The sequence below is a fragment of the Candoia aspera genome, chromosome 2, assembly GCF_035149785.1.
Source record: "Candoia aspera isolate rCanAsp1 chromosome 2, rCanAsp1.hap2, whole genome shotgun sequence".
Classification (NCBI taxonomy): Eukaryota; Metazoa; Chordata; class Lepidosauria; order Squamata; family Boidae; genus Candoia; species Candoia aspera.
This window is the reverse complement of record NC_086154.1, coordinates 122804652-122815391: the sequence shown is the minus strand read 5'-3', so window position 1 is coordinate 122815391 and position 10740 is coordinate 122804652.

Here is a 10740-nt window from a genome sequence, read left to right as displayed (position 1 = left end):
ACTGTTAACCTCTGTGCATCTGATGGGACCGTGTTCCAGAGCCTAGGGCACCTACCAATTCATCATCAGGCAAACCAGTGGCTATGTCATGAGCACCGTTGAGCTGAATGCATCAGCACAACGGCACACATAACAATACCATGGAAACAAGAGCAAGGGATTAAAAGATAAGCAAAGCGATGCACAACAACAGACACAGACCCCGAGGAGAAGGGAACGACCCCGGCCGGAAAAACCAGTCAAGAGAACACAAAGGGGGAAGAAAGAGCGACAAAGACAGGGCGGATCACGAGGCACGCCTGAAGCTGTCAGCAGGAACGCAAAGGATATCGCCCAGCTGACAGCAATCACCGGCCGGAGGAAGAAAACGATTATGAGAGAAGCCCGGGGCACCAACAGGGACCCCGCGACCCCTCACCTACCGGCAACGAAGCATACAGGACTTGGGGGGATGACACAACCCAAAGTGGGGGGGGCGCTGACCGGCGCGGGCTATTTAAACCCCGTACCGGCGCGCTCCCTTCACTCTCAGCTTTTTCTAGCTATGCACTATGCTGAAATAAACCAGAACCTGATCTTCCCTGACTTAGTGTCTGTGTTTTACTCAGTAGTAGGCAGCGCATGACAGGCTAGCAAGAACAGGTGCTTTCTTGTACTGATCTTAACAAGCAGTTTGGATCATACCAAAGTAGCATTCTTTTAAATATACAGTATGTGTATTTATTTATAATTTAGATGTATAAGGCTGCCCAGCTTAACAATGACTCTGGGTGGCATACAGATTAAGAACAGATGCAATACCTAAAAATGATGAAATAAACATAATAGTAAACATAATGGGGAAAACAAACATATCCTAACCAAAACAGGTACTGAACACCAAATGAGGGAAAAAACATCTTTTCAGATATTGTCCAAACCTTTGAACACAATCTGAGGATCAAAGGAACCAATAAAGCAACCCTGTGGCAGAACTCAGATGGTTTCTGGACAGGATCCTATGAATTTTTAAGCCAGGCAGTGCAAAGGGGGCCTGGACTTTGAAGTGACAACGTACCTGGACTCCTGGCAGTAGACCAGAACTTCTAGTCTTCTTGCACAGTCAAGACTCATGTTCAACCCTCTCTCCACTCCTAGCTTTTCTTGATTCTTCCCCTCCCAGCTGCCTCATACCCCAGTGGGTTGAGTCTGGACTGGCCATTCAGTTACTATATCTGCAACTCAGGTAAAATTCTTGGGACTCAAGTGTCTGTTTCTTGTACATCTGACACCCCACCCCACCCCACCCCGTTTATGTGGAAAGATGAGCATACAGAAGGGAGAGCACCTGCACCTTTCCACCCAGGCATGCCTTGTTAGGTTCTTCCCAGCCAGAGATGAGGAGCTGGCCTTTCAAACAGAGCCGAGCCGAGCCGAGCCGAGCCAAGCAGAACCCTGCCAAACGCCAGCTTTGGGAGATGAGGAGATGATAGGAAAGGTTACAAGAGCCACAGGCAGCAAACAGGGACAGCAGAAAGTAAGTTGTGGAGGCTTGATGGGGAAAAGTTCCTTCCCCCAACAGCATGCTACAACCTAGGCCAATAATGGTCCGGCAGGGATGAAGCAGCGAGAAAAAGAGGGATTCATAGCAGGCAAGGAGAGCTGGGCAGGAGCACAAAGAGGGCAATTGCCACAGCATCCTAGGGAGCCAAGAAAATGCCAACTGAGCTTTGCTGTTACCCAAAGCATGGGCCCCTCAAATAGTAATCCTAAGGTCTGTGACATTGGCCCCAATGTTAAGAGGACTGAAGCCCTGGCTGGGACAACCGGGAGAGCCAGAGAACCAGCCTAGGCAGGTCTTGAGGCCCTGGGTGCTGGCAAGGGGCGAGAAGAGCCCCAGGGTAGGGGGAGGCCTAGGCAGGGCTGCAGCTGGGGGGGGAGGCAAGTGGCACATGTGCCCTGGGCGCCGCGCTGGGGGTGTGTGCCAAAATGACAAAATAGTACTTGTATACTGAATGTTTTATTAATTTAATGTATAATAGAATAATAAAACTTGCTAACTCCTCCCTCACCACCCCATGGGGTGGGGGTGCAGAATCCATATTTGCCCCAGGTCACACAGACACTAGTTGCAGGCCTGGGCCTAGGACACTGGCAAGAGCTGATAAGGGCTTTGGCCAGAATTAGGCAAGAAGCTGTAACTAGGAGCAGTGGGGCAGCCAACCCCTTGCTGCTGCTCATACTGCCTCAACTCCACATCAGCCCCTAAGAAACTTGGGACAGCAGCTAAATCAATGGGGATGAGCAAAGTTATTGCAACTCCAGATAGAGGCAAAGAAAAGCAAGTAAAATAAAGCAAGTATGGAATGGGCAAGGAATAGAGCAGGTGAGTTAAAAAAGGATTAAATCTGAGTAAAAGGGAAGACCAGAATGATAGTTTAGTTTGAGCTAAGTCAAGTCAAGATAGATATGCAAAGCTCCTTATAGTACTGAAATATAGTTAGAACCAGCAGAGTAAAAAGAGCCGAATGAAGTAGATTTCTACAAATTTAGCAGATTAAGAGATAACAGTTGGATTAAGCAGTAGAATGTGGAAATCCCAAAGGCAGGAAAGAAAAAATCCTGCATAGTAATTTGTTGTTGTTCAGTCGTTTAAGTCATGTCCAACTCTTCGTGACCCCATGGACCATAGCATGCCAGGCCTTCCTCTCCTCCACTGTCTCCCGGAGTTTACTCAAATTCATGTTCATTGCATCGGTGATGCTATCTAACCATCTCATCCTCTGCCGTCCCCTTCTCCTTTTGCCTTCAGTCTTTCCCAGCATCAGGGTCTTTTCCAGTGAGTCCTCTCTTCGCATTAGGTGGCCAAAGTATTTGAGCTTCAGCTTCAATATCTGTCCTTCCAATGAGCAGTCAGGGTTGATTTCCTGTAGGATTGACCGATTTGACCTCCTTGCAGTCCCAGGGACTCTTAAGATTCTTCTCCAGCACCACAGTTTGAAAGCATCAATTCTTCGGTGCTCAGCCTTCCTTATGGTCCAACTCTCACAGCCATACATTACTACTGGGAAAACCATAGCTTTGATTATACAGACCTTTGTCGGCAAGGTGATGTCTCTGCTTTTTAATATGCTGTCTAGGTTTGCCATAGCTTTCCTCCCAAGGAGCGTCTTTTAATTTCATGGCTGCAGTCACTGTCTGCGGTGATCTTGGAGCCCCAAAAACTAAAATCTGTCACTGCTTCCATTTCTTCCCCTTCTATTTGCCAGGAAGTGATGGGGCCAGATGCCATGATCTTAGTTTTTTTAATGTTGAGTTTCAAGCCAGCTTTGGACTCTCCTCTCTCTCTCCATCAATAGAAAAGAGCTATTGTTGCAATAGCTCCTGTTCCAAGCTTTTGTTAAAAGCAGTTCTGCTAACAAACTATAAATAGGGAGGAGTTTCTGCATAGTGGCTGCAGAGGCAGAATTCTGTCTGTTGTATTGGCACTTCTGCTGCTGGGGTGAGATCCAGCTGTCAATTGTATGTCTCAGAATGTCACCTCTTGCTTCAGGAAGGAGGTGGCTGGAAGACTGTAGCACGGCATATTTTTTGTTGTGACTATGCTTCATGATGACTTTTTAACTGCTTCTAAATAATTTTCACCTTGTCTGCACGAAGTTGTTGGTGCAGTGGAAGTCTCTCTCAAATCATTTTATTCCGTAATCTAGGCCACAATAGCACTTTTCTCAATGGATCTTGAATTTGCTTCTTGTACCTCTTCACTAGTGAGAACATACTTTGATGAACAGGTGTTGCTATTTGACATGATGAACTGTAGATTGGGGCTAGGGGAGGGTACTTCTATGGCCTGCTTCCTGCTCCAGGTGTCATTGCAGGTGGTGTGGGAGCTGGCATTGGGGCATCTGCATTCTGTGGGACCCAAAGGTCCCTGCTATTTTCTCCCTGAAACTTAAGGGGCAGGGCATGGTACGTTGGGGCTGTACTATCTCTGGATGGATTCTTCTGGTTGGCTGGAATTGATGCAGCTTCCATTATGTAGAGTATTTGCCAAGAGGGGTATATAGTATAATGCTTGGGGCACTTTTTTGTGTGTGTGTGTGTTGTTCTGTGGAAACAGTGGTGTGGCTGGTTGCCCCCTTTCTTTCACCCATTTGGTACGTATGGATGGTGGTTAAATCTATCATGGAATAGAGTAATCTCTCCAACTGAGGTTGGCATCTCCTGACATGAATTTTGGGAGATACACTGTTCAGTTCATGGGAGCTCTGGTTCGATTATCTTTTGTTTTAACCTCTAGCAGTGCACAGAAATCTGTGAGATGGTATTGTTTGCTTTGGCACAAGTGGCTCCACTGAATTTTACTTCCTCATTTGCTTTCACTGATGTAAAGCCAGTCTGGTCTAGTGGTTAAGGCAATGGGCTATAACCCAGGAGACTGAGAGTTCTAGTCCTGCCTTAGGCATGAAAGCTGGCTGGGTGACCTTGGGCCAGTCACTCTCTCTCAGCCCAACCCACCTCACAGGGTTGTTGTTGTGGGAAAATAGGAGGAAGAAGGAGTATTAGGTATGCTCGCTGCCTTTGAGTTATTTATAAAAATAATAAAGGCAGGATAGAAAATAAATAAACAAACAAACAAATAAGTGCTTGCAGATGTATCTAGAAGCATCCTGACAGTGGAATGAGTGCCTGGTTCCCTGCAGACAACCGATGTTAAGGAGTATGTTCAGCAACTACTAGGATTCCACCCTTCCTTTTTAACATGGTGACCAGGCTATTTTTTGTTTTCCTTACTTTCCAGTTCTTTTTCTTGTGTTTATCTGTATAAACTGCTCAATTATCTGGGATTAAGTGTTCACGTGGCACAACTGATTAGATGGAATAAGCGTAACCCTGTATATGAATGGGCCTGTTTGGGATTACATTTAACCCAGATGAATGTATTGTGGGACTAGGATCAGTACCTTGTTGCTAGAGAATTCTATTGCCTTGCACACCCACAAGGAAAATTTTGTTTCTGGTAAAATATATACTGAGTCCAATATGTGGAACAATATGGAATGTGGTGCCATTTAGCAGCCACTTTGTTCCCTTCTAGAGACTGAAGGAGAATAACATTTTACTTCTAAATTGCTAGTCTGAAATGTATTAATTATAATGTTTACAGGGTGAAGTTAGAACACTTGGGAAAGATCCTAGCAAAGAACTCAAGCCTAATACAGCAATATTTGTATAAAATATTTGTTCTATTTTTAGATTCCAAATAATGGCTTAGCCTCCATTTTCTTTTCCCCATCATTATTGCAAAAATTCGTTGCACCACTTATATCAAATCACTCTTGATTACAGTCTTTGAGCAGTACAAAATAAAAGCATGTCAAAATGAAAATATAACAAACCAGAAATAATATCATAGTCTCAGGATATAGCAAATAAAAACTTTGGAAAGCTTTGGAAAACTTTGGAAAGGCTCTGAGAAGATAGTGTAAGCTTCTGAAACAGCATTCCAAAGGGAGTCACGTGGAGGAAGTGTTTGCCGGAGAAGCTGGGTCCAAAAAGGACTCAGCAAAGGCAGCAAGGTGCTTCTGCTTTGCCTGCGGCAGCTGGGTGAAAAAGTCAAAAGGCCACTGTGGGGAGCTGGAAGAGGAAGCAGCTGGGTGAATGAATGTGGGCTGGGGAGGTTGCTATGATGGCTTCGTGTGGTGTGGGTGTGTAGCTTAGCTTGGCATGGGTGGGTGGCTGGCATGGCATGAGTAGGTGAGTGGCTGGTGCAGGTGGGTGGCGCAGGTGGTGACTTGGCTTGGCATGGGCAGGTGGCTGGCATTGCACTGGTGGGTGAGTGGCTGGCGCAGGCAGGCGGGTGGCGTAGGTGGCACCAGTGGTTTCACATGGCGTGGCTGGGCTTTCTACCCTGTGAGGCAGGGTGCAGGGCTTTCAAAAGGGCAGAGATGGGAGGAAAATAGGGGAGTTGAAGCACCCCCACAGTCATAAATGTGGGCGAGCTGCCAAGCGCCTGAATTTTGATCACATGACTGCAGGGGTGCTGCAACAGTTGTAATTTTGGGCACAGGTCATAAGTCCATTTTTTCAGTGCTGTCGTAATTTCGAACAGTCACTGAACGAATGGTCGTTAAGTGAAGACTACCTCTATATAGTTAGAAAAGTGCTGGGCAACAAGAATGTGGCTGTACGTGAAAATGGAAAAGGTATGAGGCAAAACATATTTGGTGGAGTCTTTCCTCTTCCACTTTCCAGTGTGTGTAAGCTAAAACATAGAATATGGGTAATAAATAGGAGAAACTAGAAATGCTAACACAAGAAAGCAAATATGACTTGGTGGGACATCTTGAAAACTAGTGAGATGAATGATTAGAATTTGAAGAATTTTACTTGTTCAAAAAATCCCCAGACCCTATAAAAAGGGAGGTGTTAATAGCTATATGCCTGTGAAGAAATTAATGAATATGAAAGTCCTCTTAAAAATAAACAGGATACAACTAAATAGAGTAAGAAACAAAAGTGATACCAATGTGGAAGTTTACTGCAAATTACCCATCTAGGCAGAGTATTACATTTTGGCTTTAGAATCCAAATCACCACACAGCCCTATACTAATTTTTTAAACAAAATGATGAAGTTCTTGAATTCTTCCAACTGTAACCCATTCCTACTGCTTACCGGTGTCTAAAACAAATGCACTCAAGAATTTAAGCCACTATTCTCCAGGTTGACAGAAATAATTCTGTAATTAGTATCTTCTGGCAAGAAGAATGAAAATTATTACCCTAAATCCTTTGAAGTGATGAAATGAATACTATGACTCACATTTCAAGCATGAAAGATTTGTGCAGAAACTGTAAAATATTGTTGTGCAGCAATGTTTCCAAGAGCTTCATTTAGTGTGATGAATGAAGCCTGATTTTTTTTTCTTTATAGGCAACTGAGAAACTACTTAAAACTGTGCTCAAGTTTCTTGTGGTAACCTGCACAGGTTCTCAAAAAGATAAGCACAGGTGGAAACTAGATTTTAAAAAGCAGCAAGTTATATTCACTATACATTTTTACTACAGAGTAACATAAGAAAGAAAGATAAGAAGTCACAGAGCTAAAGAGAAGTAGAAGCTACAAGATAAAGTATTTTAGGCTTAGATAATACAAGAATAAGAAATACACTACTCAGGCTGGAATCTCAAACCTGCTTTAATAACTTTATATTTGAAAACCTTTGGAAAAATCCTGAATACAGAAATTGTTTCATATCTGTCCTGTGTCTGTTACTCCAAAATGAACCTATGACAAGATGATAATGGTGAGATGGTATAGATGCTGGCTATGCATAGACTCCTGTGAATGAAAAAAAATGGGTGATGCTTCACCACAGAAGATAACTAGTATATTCTTCCAGCCTACCAGCTACGAACAATGCCGAGAAAAAATCAGATCTAGTGTATGACACTCCACCCCCATGAATAGGGCCCCCAATTATCTGGATCAGGGCCATGGTTGTAAACTCCTGAGCCACCTCTGACTTCAGGCCCAGAGAAGGCAAGTTGTCATCCCGCTAAACCACGAGCCCAGAAAACTCCATCACCAACTCAGCTACAGAATTGAGGAGCAAAGGCAGGGAAGCTGCTATGCAGCACAGAGTCTGTTTCAGTAGCAGAAATCCAAACTTATCCCTCTGGCCCAGTTTAATAAGGTCTCACATCCAGCTATGCAAGAGCAGCACCCTGAGCGCCACCAGAGCCTGTTGGATGACAACAGCCACACCTCCACCCCTGAATAAGAATCATAGCTGATGCCACACTCAAAACCAAGGAGGGCACATTTCCAAGAGAGAACCCATCCCTCTGTGTCCCATCAGGTTTCAGTAATACAAACCAGGTTGGCTTTCTCATTCATGATTAGGTGACAGATGAGGTGAGCCTTAATACAGGCTGGCCTTACATTAAGTAGCAGCAGACAGAGACCAGGAAAAGTGAAGCTCTGAAGACCAGGCCTTGGGCCTGAGCATAAGGGGCTGGAACACAAAACTAGTACTAAACACTGAGGCCACCTTCCCTGAAGGCAACCCGCCACATTTCCCATCATATCTCCCGTGCCCATCACCAACATGGTCCCTGCTTGCCCTCTTCCCCCTTGCCCCCAGGTTAAAAGGCCCAATCACCACCATACTCACACATTATGCAAGATGGCTTATGGACCCATGCACTTGGGTGCTTGTGTCTGGCACTCAGCACTCGTAACTTGGGGTACCTGGTCACATTTCACCCCCCCCCCCACACACACACACACTATCCCCCAAGCACCCTGCTCTCTCCTGGGCAGCCAAAGGAAGACGACCAAATGTTACCCTCAACTGGCCAGATGCACTCACCCAATCTGATATTGGTGGCATTATTATTTATTTTCTATCCCGCCTTTATTATTTTTTATAAATAACTCAAGGCGGCAAACATAGCAAATACTCTTCTTCCTATTTTCCCCACAAAACAACCTTGTGAGGTGAGTTGGGCTGAGAGGTGACTGGCCCAAGATCACCCAGACGGCTTTCATGCCTAAGGCATGACTAGAACTCACAGACTCCTGGTTTCTAACCCAGCACCTTACCCACTAGACCAAACTGGCTTATAAAGCTTAATTCATTCTGGAAGATGATTCATCAGAGAATGAAACAAATTTTAAATACTGACTTTTCTTTCCAGCTAGCTGTTCCTGTGTATATGATAATACTGTACACATAATGCTTTCTTTAGAAAAATGGTAGAGTAAGTTATGGAGCATGTATCAATGTAAAAAAATATGTATTTAAAAAACAAGCCTGATACTGAATGTAATTTAACTTGGAAACCATTTATGGACTATAACTCTGCACATGGAGTTTACCACATCAGAAGTATAGGTTTCTCTTCACAAAAAGCTTTAAAATATTAGATTTGGCCTGATTTGTGGTAACATTTTTTCAGATTAGATAGAAACTCCTGTTAATTGTTTATTCTGATTGATGGTTCTTATCATACTGGTCTCCTTTGCTAATTACTGAATAATGATTTAACAGTTTTAAAATATTAACTTGATATAATATCATTTACTAACATAACATTATTTTGAAGCATCTTATTCAATTTTATATAGTATGTAAATCTCTTTTTAATTTCTTTTTTGTTCTTTTTGTTCTTGGTTCTACTTTCAAGAACTCTAAGGAAAAGACTGCTTTCATTTATCAAACTGCCATTCAGTTTGCATGGATAATACACACAGTTCTGCATATACTGTATGGTGCAAAATATCATTAGGGCAGTGACATGGATTGCTTGCTGGTACTTTGAACATAGCTACCACTTGTCTCTTCAACTTTGATGAAAAACTAAGCATTGATTTACAGCTTTATGACTGTTCAGATTCAGACTCAAGTTTATTATAGCCCTAAGGCCAATAAAAACGACCAATAATAGCAGTATTACATATACATACATCAGAAAAATAGTAAGTATAAGATCTAAAAATAATTACTAAACATACTCAAATAAATCAAAATAAAATACTATTTAAGAAACCTAAGTAATGATGTGGTGTATCCTATAGATGGTAGCACAAAACTGGGCAACTGGCTTTATGACTGTGATAGTAGGTGGATAAATAAGTTATTTACAACTAGTTTATACCCTGCTGAATTCTTATTGGTGTGTGATAGTTTTCTATTATTGACAGATCTTGCTTGACTGCTAAAGATTCTGTTGTAAGAAATATATATTTTCATTAAAAAAGAAAAGTTATAATCAAATCTTTATTACTGCAAGTATATTGAGAAATATATCCAGTTTAATCCTTCATTTCTTGATAATAACAGAAATACACATTTTCTGTGCTGTGTTGAAGTGTTAAAACACAGCCGTTTCAACAGCTTCCACATAGGAACTGTAATAGTTGAATTATATTACAACACTGAGAATGGTAAATACATTATACTAACCAATAAAGTGGTTCAGTTTGTTGACTAATGTATTATGGGAATCTAGCCAGTTGCAGTTTAAATAAATCATGGTTATGCAAATTGTATCTTAATGTGATGTGTGAACCTAGCCATCCTTATAGAACTAATAGTGGCTTACTGCTTTAAGCCATGCTGGGACATGTTGTAAGCAGCCTAGAAAAACTTTATTTTTCAAATATATGCCACCTTTAAAAATGCCTCAAATAATTAAAAAAAATATTGGCTCAAAATTAAGTTTCATTGAACTGTAGCCTGGAGAAGGGAAGACAATGGACAAGTCTCTTCATTATGCCTAGATCCAGATTGAGCCAAGAACCTGGTAACATTTTGTATTTGTCTTAATAGGAAAAATAATTTAGCAGGCTTAGTCATAAACAGCCTTTCACTTATTGATCTCTTTTCAATGAAGTCTGGTGCTAGAGAAGAGAGGAAATAGATTACTGAGTTTTTCTGTCAGCACAGTCTCTGTGCTCCCTTTACATCTCTTTGTTGTTGTTTACTCATTCAGTCGCTTCCGACTCTTCGTGACTTCATGGACCAGCCCACGCCAGAGCTTCCTGTCGGTCGTCAACACCCCCAGCTCCCCCACATCTCTTAAATTAACTTAATATATTTAGATAGCATCCAACAAATGCTAGCCTGAAATCTTGGAATTGGCATATTAAAGTATGTGGATAGGATTTGAACAGATATACCATTATTCAAATAGGTGCTATGTGCTGTACAGAATCCCACTGAATATTCTCATACAAATCTCTCTTCAAGCT